This window comes from Panicum virgatum, chromosome 2N (genome assembly GCF_016808335.1).
Source record: "Panicum virgatum strain AP13 chromosome 2N, P.virgatum_v5, whole genome shotgun sequence".
Lineage (NCBI taxonomy): Eukaryota > Viridiplantae > Streptophyta > Magnoliopsida > Poales > Poaceae > Panicum > Panicum virgatum.
In genome coordinates, this window is record NC_053146.1 from 66,369,903 (window position 1) to 66,391,455 (window position 21,553).

General features: G+C 48.3%; 1 pseudogene; it reads left to right on the top strand.

Annotated features, from left to right (window-relative positions):
- The first annotated feature begins 352 nt into the window (after nucleotides 1-352).
- The window catches only part of LOC120662942, a 34,980-nt pseudogene continuing 13,779 nt past the window's right edge, over nucleotides 353-21,553 (top strand).

Here is a 21,553-nt window from a genome sequence, read left to right on the forward strand (position 1 = left end):
GCGAACGCCGAGATCGACGGTGAACCGAGCGAAAACAGGAAAGGCACAGTACCGAGTTGAACTCGTTTGAAATGATTTTGATCAAAGTTTGACTGCCCAAAACTCCAAATTTCATATTGAAACCCGAAATTTGGCCAAAATAGAAGTTGTAGAGGGATAGAAGGTCTACAACTTTGCTTCTGGGCGAAAATTGATTTGGAGCTCGGATCAAGGACAAAAACGAGATCGAACGCGGCTAACTTGAAAGTTACTCTGGAAACTTGATTAGCGCTAATGATGGCGATTAACCCTGATTAGCGACTAACCACACGATTAGCACCAAAAGATTAACACCGGGGTGTTACAGGAGGCTATGGTTGACTCCATGCTTCAGGATTCTCCTTTGCCTGATCCTGTAAGGGCTAGTGAGGAAATCCCAGAAGATGGTGGGAGCGGCAATCTTCCAGAAGGAGGAGAAGGCGAGAAGCTTCCTGAGGGAGGCAATGATAAACAACCCAAGACGACCCCTACAGGTAAAAGCTTGTAACACCTTGTAGTAATGGTGTCTTTTTGTTGCTCTTAATGTGATTAAGTAGCATGTTCTTTCTTTAGACTCCCAAACCATAGGGAAGGCTGCAGGGAGAGCTGAAGATGTGCCCAAAGGGGTCGTAGCTGAGGTGCTGGCGAGTACTTCCCAGGTCATATCGGGAAGTGTCTTGCCACGAGAGAAGGTGGAGCTTGCTGTTAAGCTGCTGGAGGTAAGTAGTCGAATACTTCGAGTAGTTTTTATAGTAGATCGAGTAGTATACTGATCTTTTTGTTTTTGCAGGAAGCGCTGGAACGGAAGGGGAGCCAGTCCCTGGATAAATCAGAGGTGAATGCCCTGAAAGAGAGGGTTAAGATGCTCTCGTCTGAGAAGACTGCTCTTGAGGGAAAGCTGAAGAAGCTCTCCCAGTCTAAGAAAGGTTAGTCTTTAGCATTTGATATGCATTCGACTAGTAGATCTGCTTGGTGTTTATAAGTTTTTCCTTTTAAATCGAGTACAAAGCTTGTGCCAAATCTTTAGAGATTCAGGAAAGCTTGATACTGGATCTAAAGATACTTATGTACCGCAACGCAGATGAAATAGAGAAGCTCAAAAAGATCAAGGAGTAGTCTGATCGGGAGGCGGCGGCGACTCTTCAGCAGCTCAAGACCTTGTCGGAGTCATGAGACTCGATGAACCGAGAACTCGTGGAGCTGAGAGATGTCAGGGATGCTGCCCTAGAGGTAGCCGAGGCCATGGATATCCCAGTTAGTGAAGCGTCCCCTCATAAGAGCAGACTTAAATGTGTTACAAACATCAGTCCCAGGAGGCTGATGACCGTACAACTCTACGTGGTAGTGAGCAGAGAAGCGCCACTATCGCGAGGATTACAATCCACACACACACAACGATATTAAATACCAAAAGAAAGTCATCAGAGTCTTGCGCCATGCGGTATCTCTTGCGGGTGACCCTAATCCACAGGCAAGGCTGGGTGCAGGACGGTACCCCTACTCAACGTCGTCAGGTACAAAGTCTGGATCTTCCTCTATAAAAATAAAGAATGGGGTGAGCACAAACGTACTCAGCAACTCCAACCACACCCACGGAGGGGGGTATAAGCAGAGTAATATGCACAGGGTAATTCAATGATAAGGTTAAAGTTTGCTTTTGCGGAAAACAATATTTTATGCAGGGGTTCATTTGAAAGAAAGCATTTTCCAAAACCAATTTTCTTGTACCGAGTAACACGAGGGATTGATCCACACAGGATCCAAGTTTTAGACTGCTACCGGACTCCTCATCCGCGCCGTAGCACACGGCACAACTGCCGGACACATTTCCAAAATAACTCACGCCAACCCATCCCAAAGTAAACACTAGTTGTGTGACCACACCGTAACTCGCCCAGTACCGTGGGCACGGCTATTCGAATAGATTCTTAACTCTGTAGAGGTGTGCAACTTTACCCACAAGCGGGGTACCGCAACTCGATCACCTTAGTGTCGGTGCAGATCCCAACAAAGCCATTACCCACCTTAGCTATACCTGACTAGCCATCACGGGATGCACCAAGGGGTCATTGACCTATCACAGAGGTTGTAACTGGGGCATAAGTCACACAGAGCTAATCCCTTCTCCTTGATCACCAGTTGCTCTCAGCTCTCCTGATGGCTATCAGACTAACTAGTGGGGTTTATGCTAAGCCGTTGCCCATACAATGGTCGAGTGGTTTGCACGATAGTGGAGTTAGGTGAGATGACACACCAACTCAGTCCTTAGTGGTGACAAGATGGATATCTCCCTTCCTTGCTCTGCCACACAGGCACGAGCACACCAATCGGCAAATCACACAGAAATACCATTCATCCCGTCTAAACTCATCTTTCGAAAATTCCACTTTTATCCCTTCCCCCCCCCACACACACCTTTTCTTTATAAAAACAAGTTGTATTGTGTATAAGATCCTAAGCGTTCTAGCAGCGATTAACATCCAAACAAAACACATTCAGACATTAATCTAGGTGATCAAGGAATGGTTATAAAAAATCAAGGGGTGGCTATCCAACCGTGTTTTCATATGCAATTTTGTAAAACAGGCCAATAGGTTGTGTTTATAAAAACTAGGACAAAAGCATGCATCAAAGGATGGGATTGAACTTGCCGTCTTCGAAGCCTTCGGGGAGGTCCTGGTCGAAGCACTGTCCTTCGGGCTCGGGGTCACGGAACTGGTCCTCGTTCACTGGCTCGCAGTACTGCTCGTCAATGGGCTCTCCTTCGTTCACACCGTGTTCTACGACGCATACAAACAAACACACTATCAAGAAAAAGAAATAAAAGTTTTATCGTTGAGCTCGAATCGAAAATAATTAAGATATGGAGGTAGGAGTAATATTTTTGGACGATTTGTTAATGGCACGGCCAAATCTTCATTAGAAATGGCGTGGTGAAGTTTCGGGTCAAACGGAAATGGTCTGGCGCATAAAATGATAGGTCGTATAAAGGTCTAGGGGTTAAATAAAGAGTCAGGGACCTATTTCTAATTTGTGAAAGGATTTGTTTAGAATTTCGGGAAAAGTTCGGGTTACTCGGGAAAAGGGTGGGGTTCTATTTATAAATAAGTTTAAATGGTAGAGGGTTCGTTTTGCAAAAAGGAAAAACAGGGAGGGCTCTTTGGGAAAAGGGGTTAAAAAGGGGTAAGGGTTCTTTATTAAATAGAGGGAAGTGAAGGGGTCTCGGACAAAATTGCCCTTTTCTCCTTCCTCCCGACCGGGGAACAGGGGAGTGGCGCGGGTACGGCTCGGCGAGCGGCGCGGGCACGCGCACGTGGCTCTGCTCGTAGAGTGGCTAGCGGCGCGCGTGGGAGCAGCGTCCAGGCAGGGTGGCAGCAGCGAGCGGCGCGGCGTGCAGCGCGGTTCCGCGGTGCGCGTGCGCGCATTCGCGGGCGAGGAGCCGGGTTGGCGCGCGGGCGGTGGTCATGGCGCGGTGCGGCGGCGTGGCGCTGGCGCTGCAGCGGAGCGGTGCAGCGACGTGCGGCACGCGGCGCGGCTAGGCGCGCACGTGGGCACGACGGGCACATGGGAACAGGGGCGAGCGGGACCGTGTCGCGGCGTGCACGAGCATGTGCGCACAGGCGGCAGCGCTGCGCGGTGTGCGCGCGTTGGCAGCAGCGGGTGGCGCGGCGGCGAGGGCGGCCGCATGGGTGCGCGCGGCGCGCAGCGGGAGCAGGCGCGTGCGGGGCGTGCGCGTGGGCGGTTGGCGTGGCACGGCCGCGCGCGCGGGCGGGCCGGTGTGCGCGGCGGCGCGGCGAGCGCTTTCGTGCACGCGCGCGCACGCGTGGGGGAGCAGGCGCGCGGGGGCGGGTGAGCAGGGTGTCGGGGTCGAGCGCGCGTGAAGGATGGGCGGCGCACCGAGCTGCTGCGGGGATCGGGCCGGGAGGCGAGGAGGAGCCGGGCTGGTGTGCACGGGAGCGTGCAGCCAAGGAGCAGAGAAGGAAGGAGGGAGAATGGAGAAGGGAGAAAAGAAAAAGGGAAAAGAGGAAAAGAAAATGGAGAAAAAGAAAAGAAAAGGAAAAAGGAAAAGGGAAGAGAGACAGAGAAAAAAGAGAAAGAGAAAATAGAAAAGGGGAAAAAGGAAAGTAAAATGGGGAAAAGAAAAAGGAAAGAGGGAGAGGGGGAGTGAGTGCGCGCCGGCGGCGATTGCGGGGTGCGCGGGCCAGGGGAGGCGTGCGCGGCATGGCGCGTGCGGCCGGCGATAATCGCGGTCGGCGGTCGCGCGATGAGACGGTGGCGAGGAAAAAGAGAGAGAGCGAGGTACGGTCGACGAAAAAGAAAAGGTGGAATCGACGAATGGAATCGGGAGTTGGGAATCGGGTGTTCGGGACAGAGAAAATATTTTCGGGAGTTAGGGTTCAGGTTTTAGGAGGTTTTGAGCTCTACGACGAAAATAATTTTTTTTATAAAATATTTTAACGCGTGATTTAATTTGTTGGATTTTTCAGGACGTTACAGTTAGGGATGAAGATGAACCGCTCACGCTGGCAGGGAGGCTTCACAAAGTTCCCGGAGCCTTTAAGAGGTTTGTTTCCACCATTACCCGCCAGTACGTGGGTCACGTACTAGGGTTGGTGAAGTTCTATTGGCCAACCACTTGTCTGGATGCCCTGGGTCAGGGAGCCAAAGCTGACTGTACGGAGGACAAATTTCGTCAGTATTTAACAGAGACTTCCAGAGTGGCCGATCAAATTGTAGAATCCTTGAGCAAGGCAGAGTCCCCTTGAACTTTTCATTGTAATTGAATTGGCGTGTGGGCCAGGAGTACTTTTGAACAAATACTGAATATTTGTGAAATGTTAAGTACCCATTTTGTATTTGGATTGTGGAATCCTTTGGTATGTCGAGTAGTTGCATTCGACGGTCCTGAGTGTAGGCGGCATCGCGCCCACTCAGTCATAATAGTAGATACAATGGATTGTATCCGTGGGTGCCTTAGGAGGCAAAGCATTCTCGATTAAAGTCGAGTTTTTATGATTCTGGTTTAAAACCATGGTACTAACCGGTTAGGATTGAATACCTCGGGATTAACCAAGTGGGAATAGCACCATAAGAGTGAAAAAAGCCATAGCTTTGAGTGGGTTTCCTTTATGAGGAAATGCGCAGCTGTTATGGACCTGGTTTGTCCAAACAGGGAAAAACTCTTATCGAGTATTTAGGAGGTATAAAAAGTTTCTTGATAGATAAGAAGACGCGCAGCTCTCGACAACTACTCAGAGTACTAAGGGAGAACATGAATTCTCTTTGTATCTCGAGCAAGCGAGTAGTACCCGTCAAGTACTCGAGGCAAAAAGATTCTGTAATGGAGGTTCCCATAGTAGACTAAGCAAGCGGGAAACTTATGTCAACCTATTTTATAGTATCAAGAACTTATCTATACTCCTTGAGGAGTTTTCGTAGTTGACCAATTAGGATAGACTTTGTTTGGTTACCCAGGTGTAAGGATCGATGGACCAAGAGGGGGGGTGAATTGGGCCTTTTCAAATTCTAAAACAAAGTAAAGCAACCTTAACCTATGCAATGCTAGTAGGGCACCAATTCACCAACCGGATAACTAAGCTTCTAACACAAGCTAAGAGAGCTAAAACAAAGTAAAGCCTAGCAAGGTAGAGCTAAGTTATGATCTCTAAGTCAAGCACATGAGTAAATTGCATGAAAGAAAATGCTTGAATAAAAGGAATGGACAAGAGACAACCGGATTTTTTCCCGTGGTATCGATGTGTTGGCACACACCCCTAATCCACGTTGTGACACTCACAAAGAGTATTGTCACCTCCCAAGTCACCGAGACGAGGGCGCTCACTAAGAGTCTCCGTTCACCATCCCGGCGTGGTGGAGATCAAGCCACGTACAATCTTCTTCTCCGGGCTCCCACAATCCTTGGCAAGATCCGCGAGAAACACCTCGATCACCAAGATCGCCTAGGTGATGCCAATCACCAAGAGTAACAAGCTAAGGCCTTCACTTGAGCAAGAACCGATCACCAAGAACGGATGCACACTAGCTTCTCTCTACTCAAGTCCTTAATCTTGCTTCTTGATTGATTGAATGCACAAGTATGTGAATGATGAAGCTCAAGGTGGCTCTTGACTATGGTATGAGTGTTTGGATGTTGCCTGGTGTCAAGAGTAGGCGAAATGACCCATTGGAGGGGTATATATAGGCAGCTCACACAAATAGAGCCGTTGGAGAAAAGCTGCCAGAAAACTGCGTAGCGCCGGTTAATCCGACGTACCCCCCATTGTCATCGTCGGTTTAACCGGTGAATGTAAACTGCCTCTTCTGAAAACTAGCCGTTACAACTGGGGCAGATTAACCGACGTAGCATCGGTTTAACCGGTGAGTGTAGTTGTCCACTGAACCACTGAAAAACCAAGTCTCTGGACAACTGTACCGACGTTAACTCAAACCTATCGTCGGTTTAACCGGTGAGTACAACTTTTAAATTCCTCTGAAAAACCATCTCACTGGTCAATTGCACCGACGTCTAGTTTCAAACATCGTCGGTTAATCCGGTGAATAGAACTTGAATTTCCCTGGAAAAACCAACTCTGGACCAATGCACCGACGTTAAATTCAAACACGTCGGTTTAACCGGTGTATTGAATTTGTCCAGACTCTGCTGACTTCGTTTAACCGACGTATAGAAAATTGAGAGCGTCGGTTAAACCGGTGTATAGACTTTTTCTGATTTTGTCTTTTCTGATTTGAGTCTTGAATGAAATCCAAATATTCTTGAGATATAGTTTGAGAACCACTTATTTGAACTTCTAGAAACCTGAGTGACCATAGTGTGCATCCATTTTCAAATGATCATGTCCATGCTCAAGTTACTTAGCCTTAACCCCTCTTAATAGTGCGATCACTACAAAACTATAAAATCTATACTAACCTAAGTGTCCTTCTCAACCTTATGACACTTAGGACTAGAAAGATCCTTAGTCTTGACATAAAATTGAGTTGAATACCGAGATCGCCTTTTTGAATAATGAAATTGAGGGGCCTCTTTTGACATATGACCAAATGAGCGATAATGATCTATTAAGCTGCACAAACTCATTAGTCACAATAATGGTTGTCATTAATCACCGAAACATACCTTGAGGGCCTAGATGCTTACAATCTCCCCCTTTTTGGTGATTGATGACAACACAAACATAAATGACGAGAGAGCGAGAAAGATAAAGCAGGATAAACACAAGCGAACTCGAAAAGAAGGACCAAAGAGCTCAGCGGCTCAAACGAAATTCATAGATATGTCTCAAAGCACGGCATACTCAAGCGACAAAAGTACATATCCATGAACTAACACCAAATGTGATACAAAGAATCAAAGTCCTGATAACTACGAGCTCTCTCTAGCTCTACCCTCCCCCTAACTCTGGTGCTCCCCCTAACACCTCTCCCCCTTTGGCATCAAAGCACCAAAAGGCTAGCTACGGGTCGTGCTGTCGTGGTACGGCGACGAAGCGGTCCGGGTCGTCGTCGTCGGACGGAGAACTCTCACCCTCGGTGACAGACGGAAGCTGCTGGTCTGGGTCTGAGCTCACTGGGGGAGTAACTGTCGTGGAGGCTCTCGTGCTGGCACTGCCTGGTAGAGGATCCGTAGAAGTCGTAACCGGGTCAGCAGAAGAAGTATCAATATCTGAAGAGGTGACTGCTGAGGCTGCCGGCTGCGTCGACTGTGGAAGCAGGGACTCCTCTGCTGCTCCTCCCCCTGAAGGTGCTGCCTGAAGTGAGGAAGGGAGGGCGACCGACTGAACCGCTGACGGTGAGTCCTGAAAGAGTGTGGTCGCCGGCAGTGGTGAAAAGAGCGGACGACCGGCAGACCCAAAGAGTGCTGACATCGAGAACGTGGTCTCCGGTGTCGCTGAAGTAGCTGGGGCTACAGTAGGGGCTGGAGGAGGAGGAGCTGGTGTGACGGCAAGCTGAGGTGCTCCTACACCCTGAAGTCCGGGCTGCTGCTGCTGTGGGGCGAGTCCGGTGTGAGAGTAAAGCTGGGAGATCATCCCGAACATCGCCATCATGCCCTGCTGCATCTGCTGGAACTGAGCGTCTGTCCTCTGTGAAACTCTGTCAATGAGGCCGACAAAACGCTCCTCTGTCGCTGCAACGCTCTCCGGGCTGCCTCTCTCTGAATAGCAGCAATCTGAGCCTCATGGGCTCGCCTGGCCTCCTCCTGAGCAAGTCTGTCCTCCCTCTGCTGGGTCACGAGCTGCTGTAGTAGTGAAGTGAGCTCGGACGGCTGAGTCACCTGAGACTCAGAGACTGTAGCAGCTGCTGGTGACTCTGGAGCTGGCTCTCTAGACCCCCCTGCCTCGTGGTCGTGACTAGCTGGGGCTGCTGCAGGGAAGTACTCTACGTCCTCGGAGGAGTCTGACTCAAGCTCAGACCAGTGTATCTCATCCTCTCCTCCGGGAAGCTGTGCCTCGGCGGTAAGCAGTGCCTCGTCCTCCTGTGCTACACGGGCCTGTGCCTCTGGTGACAACTGTGCCATGGCAGCTCTCTCTGCCTGTCTGCCCCTCCTCCGGTCCTGTGGAGCTGTCGGTCGGTAAACTGGGAACCGGGGAGCCTCGTCGTGACGGTAGGGAGCGCTGATGGGTGACTCTGCTGGCACAATCATAGAACATATATAGCTGATCCAGTGTGCAAAGGGAAACTGTCGCACCACACCCATCCCGTCTGTGATCACATCCTCTATCTCAACCAGAATAAAGTCAACTATGTCAAACGGCTCGTGAGTGAGGATGTGTAGAAGCAGGAGCTGCTGCAGTCCTGTAAACCCCTCTGGGTAGCCACTCCTCGGTAACAGAGTCCTCCGGAGTGCCATGTGAACAGCGTAAGCCTCTGGGGTCAGCAAGCTCGGCACTCTGGCGTAAGAGGCTGGGAACGGCTGGCGGAAGCACTGAGTGATCGCCTCGTGAGAAGGAGCAATCCCGCCAACCATCGCCCTGCGGGGTGGATCTGAGTCCCCGTAAACCCTCTCGTGCAGCGAGACGTCGACCAGTTCAACTCCAAGAATACCAGCAATGGTCGCCCTCGACAAACCAAAGTCCTGCCCTCCAAACATGAAGTGTACGGCTCTGCGCTCGGGGGCTATCCAAGCTGTAGCGTAGAACACTCTGACCCAGTCCTCGATATAACGGTTCTGCTCCATCTCTAGCAGTCTGGGCAGACCTCTGAAGTGAGCAAAGTGTGCTCTCACATCTGCTCCCCCTGCGGCTGTCCTCAGAGACACCCAGTCAAGCACTCTGTGTGGGAAAATCCTGTGACCCCGCCTCTGGTAGGTCTCGTAGAAACTGGCCTGAAGAAGCGTCCAGAACCTACGGTCGACTCGGCTGTCACGGGTCACGGGGAACCAGTCCTCCTCCTGAACACTCCACCTGAGCCTCTTGACCTTCGCCGCATTGGCCTTGGTCAAGTTCTGGAGCAGCACACCTGGCTCCAGACGCACAACAGTGTCCATACGGAACACTGCGCGCTCGGCCTCTAGGGCCTCGGCTCTACGAGCTGCTGCTGCTGCAGCTGTGGACCTGCGAGGCTCCTGTGGCTGGTGACCTCCTCGCGTCCTCGGTCCAGTGCGACGCTCGGTCGCCGGTGAAGTCTCTGCTGCTGGGGATGTCTGCCGAGTGCGGCCAGACCGTCGTAGAGTCGGTGACTCCTGTGTGCTCTGCCCCTGAGACTGCTCGGACTGCTCTGCCTCTGAATCTGAATCTGCAGCTGTATCTGACTGATCTGACTCTGCTGCTGCTGCTGTCGCGGCTCTGGTGGCCCTGGCACCTCTCACTCTGCCCATGCCCCTGCCTCTGCCTCTGCCTCTGCCTCTGGGGTCCTCCCTGATCTGGAACGGACGAGCACGGCCTGATGCCTGCTCCTCGGCGGCCTTGGCCACCATCTCGGCCCTCTCGGCCTCCTTTTCTGCGCGAGTCCGCTTGCGAGCGGGCTTCTCGACCACGACTTCCTTCCCCTTTCTCTTCTCGCGACCCATCTCGACTGACGGAGTGCGGAACACGAACGCGACGCGAAAGAAGCGGCTCAGGCAAAACGTCGAGCACCTGGCGAGCACTGGGTGAAAAGGTGCTGCGGATGTGGCTGCGGCGCGGGGCTGCGGCTCTGAGCACGAGGATGGCGTGGAGTACGGCGGCGCTTGGCGAGGGAGACTCGTGCGGCGGTGAGGGCGTGGTGCGGCGGCGGCGGCGGCTACGCGTGCAGGCGGCGGCGCAGAGCTGTTGCGCGGGCGGCGCAGAGGAGAAGGGCTGCTGTGCGGTGGCGAGATGTGGCGGTTGAGGCGGTGCGCAGGTGGCGGCGCAGTGGGACGGCGGCGCGTGGAGGCTTGAGTCGGGCGGCGGCGGCGTGAGGGGAACGAGTCGGGCGGCGGCGGCGTGAAGAGAGAAGAGAAACAGGGGCCGGCAGCGCGGGCAAGAGACATATATGATAGGCGGGCCCACGATTTTTCTTAACGCCGGTCGATCCGACGCCTAGGTTTTGAGCACCGGTTGATTGCGTCGGTGTAGTTCACCCGAGGCTTCTGCAGATCTGAAACTGAACGCCGGTTGAACCGATGATGCCAAAAGTGTACTCGTCGGTTGATTGATCAAAACACCGGTTGATTGCTAGGTCTGATTTGCATTTATTATCACCGGTTGATCCGATGCTCTGACTTTTGTATACGCCGGTTGAACGCCTGAAGCTTGACTGAGCTGAGACAAACTTTAGTAACGCCGGTTAATCCGATGGGTATAGATCCTTTGAACGTCGGTTTAACCGGTGAAGCCAAAAACCCCACACTCAGCTCACTCTTCTATGCTAAGTCCAATAAACTTATAAAACTCAAAAGAACTCAAGTTAATGGACTTGCATAGGCGACTTTACCCCTCAAAATAAATAGGATAGCACACTTGCTTAAATAAATTTCTTTTTAAACACAAGGAAAAGCCGCAAGAGAGACAAAACGCCAAATAAAATGTATGAGCCATGTCATAGGAATATTGAAGATAGAAAGCTTCAAACTCATCATGACATTGCTCACTAGGCAATAACGCACCTAACACTTTGCTCTTTTCACTTTTCATGAATTAAGATCTTGTATATGAAAACAAGTCTCATTTTCATCAAGTGATCTCCTTTGTGACCCTTACGCATGCAATGATAATGCAAGCTACAACCACATGCGAAAGTATAGTAAACATGAAGTGCACATCTATATGACAAGAAATACATAACAAGAAATTAAGATCTACTTGTCAAGTTTGAACCCACGGGAAGCTTCTTCATGATGAGCCTTTCTACAAGCCTAGAGGAAAACAAGTGGACCACCACCTCTAGCTAAACCCTTGCTCATCACTATCTTACCATGGTTAGACAAGTGTCCTATATGTATGCATTTTTCTATATGACATGGCAACTTACATGATGTTTGCCGCATCTAACACATTAAGCTCATTCCTTAGCCTAACAAAGGTACTCTCGTCTAAAGGTTTTGTGAATATATCCGCCAATTGCTCCTCGGATCTCACACCTTGAAGGGAAATGTCCCCCTTGGCTTCGTGATCACGCAAGAAGTGATGGCGAATATCAATGTGCTTTGTGCGAGAGTGTTGAACCGGATTCTTGGCAATTTTTACGGCACTTTCATTGTCACAAAGGAGTGGGATCCTATCTAGTTTCACACCAAAGTCCAAAAGGGTTTGCTTCATATATAGGATTTGGGCACAACATGCACCGGCCGCTATATATTCCGCTTCCGCGGTGGACAAAGCCACGGAATTTTGCTTCTTACTTGACCAAGAAACTAGAGAACGCCCAAGCAAGTGGCAACCCCCGGAGGTACTCTTGCGATCCACACGGCTTCCGGCAAAATCCGAATCCGAGTATCCCAAGAGATCTAAACTAGCGCCTTTGGGGTACCACAAGCCTATGCTAGGGGTGTGCTTGAGATACCGAAGGATCCTATTCACAGCCGAAAGGTGTGACTCCTTTGGGTTAGCTTGAAAGCGGGCACACAAGCACACACTAAACATTATATCGGGCATAGATGCGGTAAGGTAAAGCAAAGACACTATCATAGAACGATAGAGGGATTGATCAACCGGTTTACCGTCCACATCCAAGTCGAGATGCCCATTGGTTGCCATGGGTGTCTTGATTGGCTTGCACTCATCCATCTTGAACTTCTTCAAGATATCTTTAGTATACTTTTCTTGATGGATGAATGTCCCTTCCTTCATTTGTTTGACTTGAAAACCAAGGAAGAAGGTCAATTCGCCAATCATGGACATCTCAAATTCCCTAGACATCATGGTAGCAAACTCATGGCTTAGTAAATCATTAGTTGAGCCAAAGATAATATCGTCAACATAAATTTGACAAATGAAAAGATCCCCGTTGACGTCTTTTGTGAACAACGTGGTGTCCACCCTCCCGATCTTGAAGCCTTGCATGATTAGGAAGTCACGAAGCCTCTCATACCAAGCCCTTGGAGCTTGTTTGAGCCCATAGAGTGCCTTGTGCAACCTATAAACATGGTTAGGATTCCTCGGATCTTCAAACCCGGGAGGTTGCTCAACATAAACAAGTTCGTTAATAACGCCATTTAAGAATGCACTTTTCACATCCATTTGATACAACTTAATGTTATGATGTGAAGAGTAAGCAAGAAGGATACGGATAGCTTCAAGTCTTGCGACCGGAGCAAAAGTTTCACCAAAATCCAAACCTTCGACTTGAGAAAACCCTTTTGCCACAAGTCTTGCTTTGTTGCGTATCACCACCCCATGTTCATCTTGCTTGTTTCGAAAGACCCACTTGGTGCCGATGATGTTCTTGTCTTTCGGAGGAGCTTCGAGGACCCAAACTTCATTGCGGGTGAAGTTGTTCAACTCATCTTGCATGGCCATCACCCAATCCGAGTCCTCAAGCGCTTCCTCTATGCTAGTGGGTTCAATACAAGAAACAAACGAGTGATATTCGCAAAATGAAGCATGTTTAGAGCGAGTTCTTACTCCCTTGGAAGGACTACCAATGATTTGGCCAATTGGATGATCCTTGGAGATGCGACCATGCTTCACTAGCGGTACTTGCGTTGATGCTTGTTGGGGTGGATCATGAGTGACTTGTGCTTGTGGTGGAACACTTTGCTCTTCTTGTTCTTGAACTTGGGGTGTTGGCGTTGGCACATCTTCTTGAGGTTGTGTATCATCTTTTTCTTGATCTTCATCCACTTGGGGCGCCGTGGAGGTGCTTGGTGTAGATGAGGAAGGTCCTCCCCCTTGATCATTGTCTTCATACACCTCTTCCGGCTTGATATCCCCAATGGACATATTCTTCAAAGCTTCATCAATCTCCTCATCACCTACATTCTCATAGCCAACAACCTCCTCTTGGGAGCCATTAGATTCATCAAACTCCACATCACATGTTTCTTCAACTAACCCGGAGGTTTGATTGAATACTCTATATGCTTTGGAGTTTGATGCATAACCAAGAAAGAAACCTTCATCACATCTACTTTCAAACTTACCGAGCCTTTTCTTCTTATAGATGAAGCATTTGCAACCAAAGACTCGAAAGTATGATATATTTGGTTTCTTCCCGGGGATGAGCTCATATGGAGTTTTCTTGAGGAGTCGGTGAGGATATACTCGGTTGGATGCATGACACGCCGTGTTGATTGCTTCCGCCCAAAACTTCTCGGACGTGCCATAATCATCCAACATTGCTCTAGCTAGGGTGATGAGTGTCTTGTTCTTTCTTTCCACCACTCCATTTTGTTGAGGCGTGTAGGTGGCGGAAAACTCATGCTTGATGCCCTCTTCATCGCACCATTCTTCAATCTTCATGTTCTTGAACTCGGTGCCATTGTCACTCCGGATCTTCACAATTGGGGAGTTGTACTCCCTTTGAGCTCTTCTTGCAAATGTCTTGAAGAGTTCCGGAGTTTCACCCTTATCGCCTAGAAACATAACCCAAGTGTAACGTGAAAAATCATCAACAATTACTAGGCAATAGAGGTTACCACCAATGCTCTTGTATGTAGTTGGACCAAAGAGATCCATGTGAAGTAGCTCGAGCGGCTTGGAGGTAGACAACATCGTCTTGATGGGATGATGTGTTGCAACTTGCTTCCCGGCTTGACATGCTTTACATAGTTTGTTTTTGTCAAACGTGACATCCTTCAAGCCGGTGATCATCCCTCTCTTGTGGGCTTTCTTGAGGTTGCTCATGCCAATATGAGCAATTCTTCTATGCCAAAGCCACCCAAGAGAAGACTTGGTGAAGAGGCATGTCATGGTACTTGTTTGCTTTGAAGAGAAATCCACCAAGTAAATGTTGCCATGTCTAAACCCCGTGAATACCAATGACTTGTCTTTTTCATGAGTTACTACAACACCATTCTTGTCAAAGGCACACGTTAGTCCAAGATCACACAATTGAGCAATTGAAATAAGATTAAAACTAAGTGCTTCTACAAACAAAACATTAGAAATAGATAAATCTTTAGAAATTGCTATTCTACCCAAACCTAAAACTTTTCCCCTTGAGTTATCACCATAGGTGACGTGTTCATGATCGCCGGGGTCTTCAAGGGAGGTGAACATGCTATCATTACCGGTCATGTGTTGAGAGCAACCGCTATCAAGTACCCAATGTTTTCCACCGGCTTTGTAGTTCACCTACACACATGAGAATTCACTTTTGAGTTTTAGGAACCCAAACAAGCTTTGGGCCTTGCACATGTGTGACAAGAGCTTTTGGGACCCAAAGTTGCTTGGGGAGCTTCTTCTTTGACTCCTTAGTGAGTTTGCCAATGAATTTGGCCTTCACCTTGCCCTTCACTTTACTCAAGAGAAAATGGTTATTTTTAAACATTGAAGAATAATTCTTGGGTAATTTAGGAAGAGGACGTGATGGTAAAGTGCACTCCCTAGTGTGGTGCCCGGTGACTTGGCAATGTTGGCAATATGAACCAACTTCCTTGATGAAGCTTATCTTGATCTCCGGAGAAGGAGTAGTGCCTTGATTTGGCTCCGGAAATGAACCAAGACCTCTCTTGCCATAGTCACGTGCATTGTTGAAGAGAATTTCCTTGTGGATGTATTCTCCTCTTGAGAGCTTCTCCACACTACTCTTGAGGCTTGCAACTTGATCCATCAATTCCTTTTCCCTAGAAGGTGCAAGCTTGGGCAAAGCATTAGTAGCATTTGCATTAATGAGTAGGTCATCACATGAAGTAGAAGCATTGACCTTCTCAATAGTTTCATGAGCAAAGTTTTCAAGACTTGGGTCAATTGCTTCATAGGCAAATTCAAGTTCTTGATACTTGTGAGCCAACTCCCTATGCTCTTGTTTAAGCTTTTTGTGGCTCTCTTCAACTTGCTTAGCAAGTACAAGTGACTCATTGTACTTTTTGAGCAAGTCATTGTACTTGCCAAGCAAATCGGAGTGGGCAAGCTCTAACTTTGCACGAGTGCTCTCAAGAATCTTGACTTTGCCCTTTTCCCTCTTGATGACGGATGTATACTCATTAATGAGGTTAGCAAACTCATTAGGGTCAAGCTCATCATCACTATCATCTTCACTCTCACATACCTTAGAGTTACCTTTGGCCATGAGGCACATTGGAGGTGGAGGTAGTGATGGTTCTTCATTTGTGAGGGCGATGGTGACTATGTCTTCTTCATCACTTGAATCTTCGCTTGATGAGACATCGGTCACCCACTCTTGTTTTTCCACCAAGAAGCTTCTCTTGGTGTGCCCTTTCTTCTTTGGGAAGAGCTTGGTCTTCTTGTCATGGCTCTTTTTCTTCCCAAGTCTCTTGTTTTTGTTCTTCCTTTCTTCTTCTTCATCATCGCTTGAATCATGGCGATGCTTGCTCTTGTGATCCTTGTTTCTTTTGTCCGGCTTGGGGCAATTTGGACGGATGTGACCTTTTTCTCCACAATTGTAGCAAATTTTGTTCTTGACATCCATTGGCCGGAACATTCCCTTCTTAGAGTCAAAGTTGAACCCCTTCTTGTTGATCTTGTTATTCAAGCGGGTGAACTTTCTCATCATAAGAGCAAGCTCTCCATCATCTTCAACATCGGATGAGCTTTCATGATGATCTTCTTCTTCATTGCTTGAGCTAGAATCTTGCTTGATCATCTTGAGCTTGCGGGCTTTGTTTGCCTTGGTCTTTAGAGCAATTGATTTGCTTGAAGTTGGCTCTTCGGACATACCAAGGATACTCATCTCATGAGCGCGAATTTCGCCCACAAGTTCTCCTACTTCCATTGTGTCAAGATTCTCCTTTTGAAGCATAGCATTGATGATGTTATACTTGGGCTTCGGGAGGAGCATGAGAATCTTGCGATTGATGGAGGCACTGTCAATTTTGGATATTTCAAGTGCATTAATGTCCTTGACAATGACATTCAAGCGAGAGTACATATCATTGCAATTTTCATGAGCTAGCATTTTAAAAGAATCATACTTAGCTCTAAACAAGTGATATTTTTGTTCACGGACTTTTGTGGAGCCTTCATGAATTTCAATTAGTTCTTTCCATATATCACTTGCTAAGTCCATGCCATTAACTCTAGCAAAGACTTCCTCACTAATGGCTTCGAAAATTGCATTTCTAGCCTTAGCATTCCATTTTAATTGTTCGGTGGTGGGAGTTCCGGTGAACCCGGTCTTAGTCGCCAACCATACTTCGGGGGCAATCGCATCAAGGTATGCGGCCATGCGAACTTTCCAATAGGCAAAGTTCTTGCCCTCGAAGTGAGGCGGTGAACCACCCATCTTGGCCATAGCTCTAGGCGGTGAAGCCTAATGATCCAAATGAGCAACGAGGCTTTGATACCAATTGTAAGGATCGATGGACCAAGAGGGGGGTGAATTGGGCCTTTTTCAAATTCTAAAACAAAGTAAAGCAACCTTAACCTATGCAATGCTAGTAGGGCACCAATTCACCAACCGGATAACTAAGCTTCTAACACAAGCTAAGAGAGCTAAAACAAAGTAAAGCCTAGCAAGGTAGAGCTAAGTTATGATCTCTAAGTCAAGCACATGAGTAAATTGCATGAAAGAAAATGCTTGAATAAAAGGAATGGACAAGAGACAACCGGATTTTTTCCCGTGGTATCGATGTGTTGGCACACACCCCTAATCCACGTTGTGACACTCACAAAGAGTATTGTCACCTCCCAAGTCACCGAGACGAGGGCGCTCACTAAGAGTCTCCGTTCACCATCCCGGCGTGGTGGAGATCAAGCCACGTACAATCTTCTTCTCCGGGCTCCCACAATCCTTGGCAAGATCCGCGAGAAACACCTCGATCACCAAGATCGCCTAGGTGATGCCAATCACCAAGAGTAACAAGCTAAGGCCTTCACTTGAGCAAGAACCGATCACCAAGAACGGATGCACACTAGCTTCTCTCTACTCAAGTCCTTAATCTTGCTTCTTGATTGATTGAATGCACAAGTATGTGAATGATGAAGCTCAAGGTGGCTCTTGACTATGGTATGAGTGTTTGGATGTTGCCTGGTGTCAAGAGTAGGCGAAATGACCCATTGGAGGGGTATATATAGGCAGCTCACACAAATAGAGCCGTTGGAGAAAAGCTGCCAGAAAACTGCGTAGCGCCGGTTAATCCGACGTACCCCCCATTGTCATCGTCGGTTTAACCGGTGAATGTAAACTGCCTCTTCTGAAAACTAGCCGTTACAACTGGGGCAGATTAACCGACGTAGCATCGGTTTAACCGGTGAGTGTAGTTGTCCACTGAACCACTGAAAAACCAAGTCTCTGGACAACTGTACCGACGTTAACTCAAACCTATCGTCGGTTTAACCGGTGAGTACAACTTTTAAATTCCTCTGAAAAACCATCTCACTGGTCAATTGCACCGACGTCTAGTTTCAAACATCGTCGGTTAATCCGGTGAATAGAACTTGAATTTCCCTGGAAAAACCAACTCTGGACCAATGCACCGACGTTAAATTCAAACACGTCGGTTTAACCGGTGTATTGAATTTGTCCAGACTCTGCTGACTTCGTTTAACCGACGTATAGAAAATTGAGAGCGTCGGTTAAACCGGTGTATAGACTTTTTCTGATTTTGTCTTTTCTGATTTGAGTCTTGAATGAAATCCAAATATTCTTGAGATATAGTTTGAGAACCACTTATTTGAACTTCTAGAAACCTGAGTGACCATAGTGTGCATCCATTTTCAAATGATCATGTCCATGCTCAAGTTACTTAGCCTTAACCCCTCTTAATAGTGCGATCACTACAAAACTATAAAACCTATACTAACCTAAGTGTCCTTCTCAACCTTATGACACTTAGGACTAGAAAGATCCTTAGTCTTGACATAAAATTGAGTTGAATACCGAGATCGCCTTTTTGAATAATGAAATTGAGGGGCCTCTTTTGACATATGACCAAATGAGCGATAATGATCTATTAAGCTGCACAAACTCATTAGTCACAATAATGGTTGTCATTAATCACCGAAACATACCTTGAGGGCCTAGATGCTTACACCAGGTCGTATGCAACTGTTTACGAGAATGTCCCAAACTACTCGATCGTATCGAGTAGTATGTTCTATTAATGGACTGGATTGATTTCTAGAATAGGACTGTTGGGATTGAACTTCGTCAAGTTAACCCAGACGTGAATATTCTAGAAATGTCCCCAACTTACTCGAGCAGGGCGAGTAAGTTGTCCTACCTGAGGACTGGAGTAACTCTAGGGCAAGTCTGTTAGGTACTAACCGCGTCGGGTTGTCCAAGACGAAGTTGCCAAAAGAGTATCCAAAACCTACTCGAGCAAGCGAGTAGGGTGTCCTTTAACCGAGGACTGGAGTAATCCTTAAGACAGAACTGTTAGGTACGAACCCCGTCGGGTTGCCCAAGACGTAAACGTCAAAGGGATATCCAAAACTCACTCGAGTGAGGCGAGTAACGTGTCCTTTTAACCAAGGACTGGAGTAATCCTTAAGACAGAACTGTTAGGTACGAACCCCGTCGGGTTGCCCAAGACGTAAATGTCGAAGAAGCACTCGGGGAAAAATCATAAAACTACTCGCTAGCTGCTCCAATGCTGAGCGTTGCTTTCGAGATGGGGTATTGGTTTGAGTGAGCAAGAGCCAAGTAGTCGATATAGGGAAATCAATTTTATTTGGATTTGTCGAAGTTACAATAACTGAAAGTGACAGACTCTGACTCTTGAGACCTACCCCTTACTCGTTGGACGTGAGCAATGGTTTACATGACTGAATTAAACTTATTTGAAGATGGTACTAGTCGATATAGGGGTCGACTAGATTTGTGGGAGGGTATCCTTCAGGAGAGGTGCTCCGAGGGTCTTGCTGAGTGAGTCACACTGGAAGATCATGTGAGAGATCTTTGGGTGGATAAAGCATTTACATAATAGTACTTTGTTGATCATGTTGCCACCCTGAGACGATTCACCCTGGTGCGGGGCGCGGGGTTTACCCTGATGACGGGTACTGATGGTTGCCGGCTTGTGCTTCTTGAGATGATGATGTTGCGCGCGTCGCGCCCAACATTGATCACGCTGCGGAGGTCGCAGTTGGAATAGTCGTAGTTGTCGCCTTGTTGTTCTTGTAGGGTGTTAGCGAGGCGCTGACGCCTGAACGCCCTCTTCTGGTTGAGCTAGCTAAAAACGTTCGTAGAGATCTTCTGCTAGATGCTGCTCGTCCAGTTGGACGGTGACGGCCGCCGCTGGAGGAGGAGGAGTGGGTAGATCCTCCTTGGTAGTAGCTTGGGCTTCTGTGATTGTAGGAGGAGTAGTTTCCATATTGTCGGAAGGGTACTCGTCGAAATCATCAAAATTGTAGTCGTTGAGGTTGAGACGCTCCGTGGGATCGCCCTCAGTTTCTTCGGCGATACGAACTATGAGGATTTCACGGCAGAGGTCTTGGACTTTTTGGTTTTGTTTGCTCGAGGATGGGTCTAAATGAGTGCTCTGTTGGTAGGGCAGATCCGCTGGCTGTGAGGCGGAAGCGTTGGGATCTTGAGCCTTCACTAGATGCACTGTCCGTCCTTGCGGGGTTGCATATATGATCAGGTTAGGGAGAGAGTCCTGATCGGACTTGGAGTTCTTGGCCGAGTTGGACTCGACTTGCTTGCTGTACTGGATTAGATTATCGAGCTCATCCTCCGAGTTGGAAGAGTAATCGGGTTCGGAATCGGTTAGGCCACCGATTTTGGAATATGTATGCTTTGGGTGAGCAAGAAGCAGGATGCCCATCTCTACACGGAGGGCATTCTCGTTTATCCAATGTAGCCATAATTGAGTAGGAGTTAGCCCTTCAGGCTCCTTGATCCAGGGTTTGTCATAGATTAAATCGCTGGATTATTCTGGAGCTTTGGCTTTTCCCTTTTTAAGCTTGGCTAGTTCCCAAAGAGCATCAGCATGCTCGGTTGGTTTGGCCATAGCATCCATGAATACTGACCAATCTTCGAGATCGTCGAATGGTTCGAAATTCTCGAGACCGTTCATGAAACGATCGAAGTCCTGATTGAACTTTGACTCGGCTGGTTTCGGAGTTCGAGTGTGAGCAGGTTTCGGTGAAGGGCTCTGAGGTATTATGGAGATAGACGGTCCCATCTGAACAAGCTGGGGTTTGTCTCACCAGCTCCCCCGCAGATTCCTCCTCCCGCTTTCTGCTCTTTGTTTTGCAGAGTGCTTTCGGCCACCTTAATGCAGTCGGTAAGCTTCGAATTCACCCGATCGATCCCTGAGAGCATATCACCCGACCTCTTCTGAGCGGTTTCTGCAAGTTTGATGCAGCCCTCAATTGACCGCGAAATTTGATCTACTCCAGCGAGTAGTCCTGAGTTTTTGATCTTGGGGCGTTTGATCGTCTTGAGATGAGTCAAGTATTTTCCAAGAGTTTTGGAAAAGTGAGGTTTTTCGGAGTCAGGGTTTGTGTCAAACTCGACTGAACCGAGAGTTCGGGTCGGAGTTGGCACGTTTTCTGGATTGTCCGAGTCGAGTTCGAGTAGAACTCTTTTTCCTTCGAGATCCGCAGACTCGTGGATGCCGGTGACTTGGGAGCTGGTTTTCGGTTTAGGCGAATTAGGCGTGACGAGGTGGCTGGAGAAGCCTCCCTTTCCGTCAGCCGTGTATGCCCAGGAGCCGAAAACGAGGGTTGTGCCTTCCGGCACGTTGTTGGCGTCGCTTGATCCGGCCATCGAATTCGCTGATGAACTTGCTGAATCCCCTACCTGGCGCGCCAGCTGTCGGTGTTTACCGCCAAGCCTGCTCAGGGATACCCTTAGCAGTAGGATTTGTAGGTAAGGATCGACTGCTCTGGAACTCGATGGTACAAGGAATACAAAGATTTAGACAGGTTCGGGCCGTGAGTTTGCGTAATACCCTACGTCATATGTGGTTTGTATTGCCTTAGATGTTAATGATAATTTGGAGGGGGTCCCTGCCCGCCCTTATATATCCGGGGGGACGGGGTTACATAGA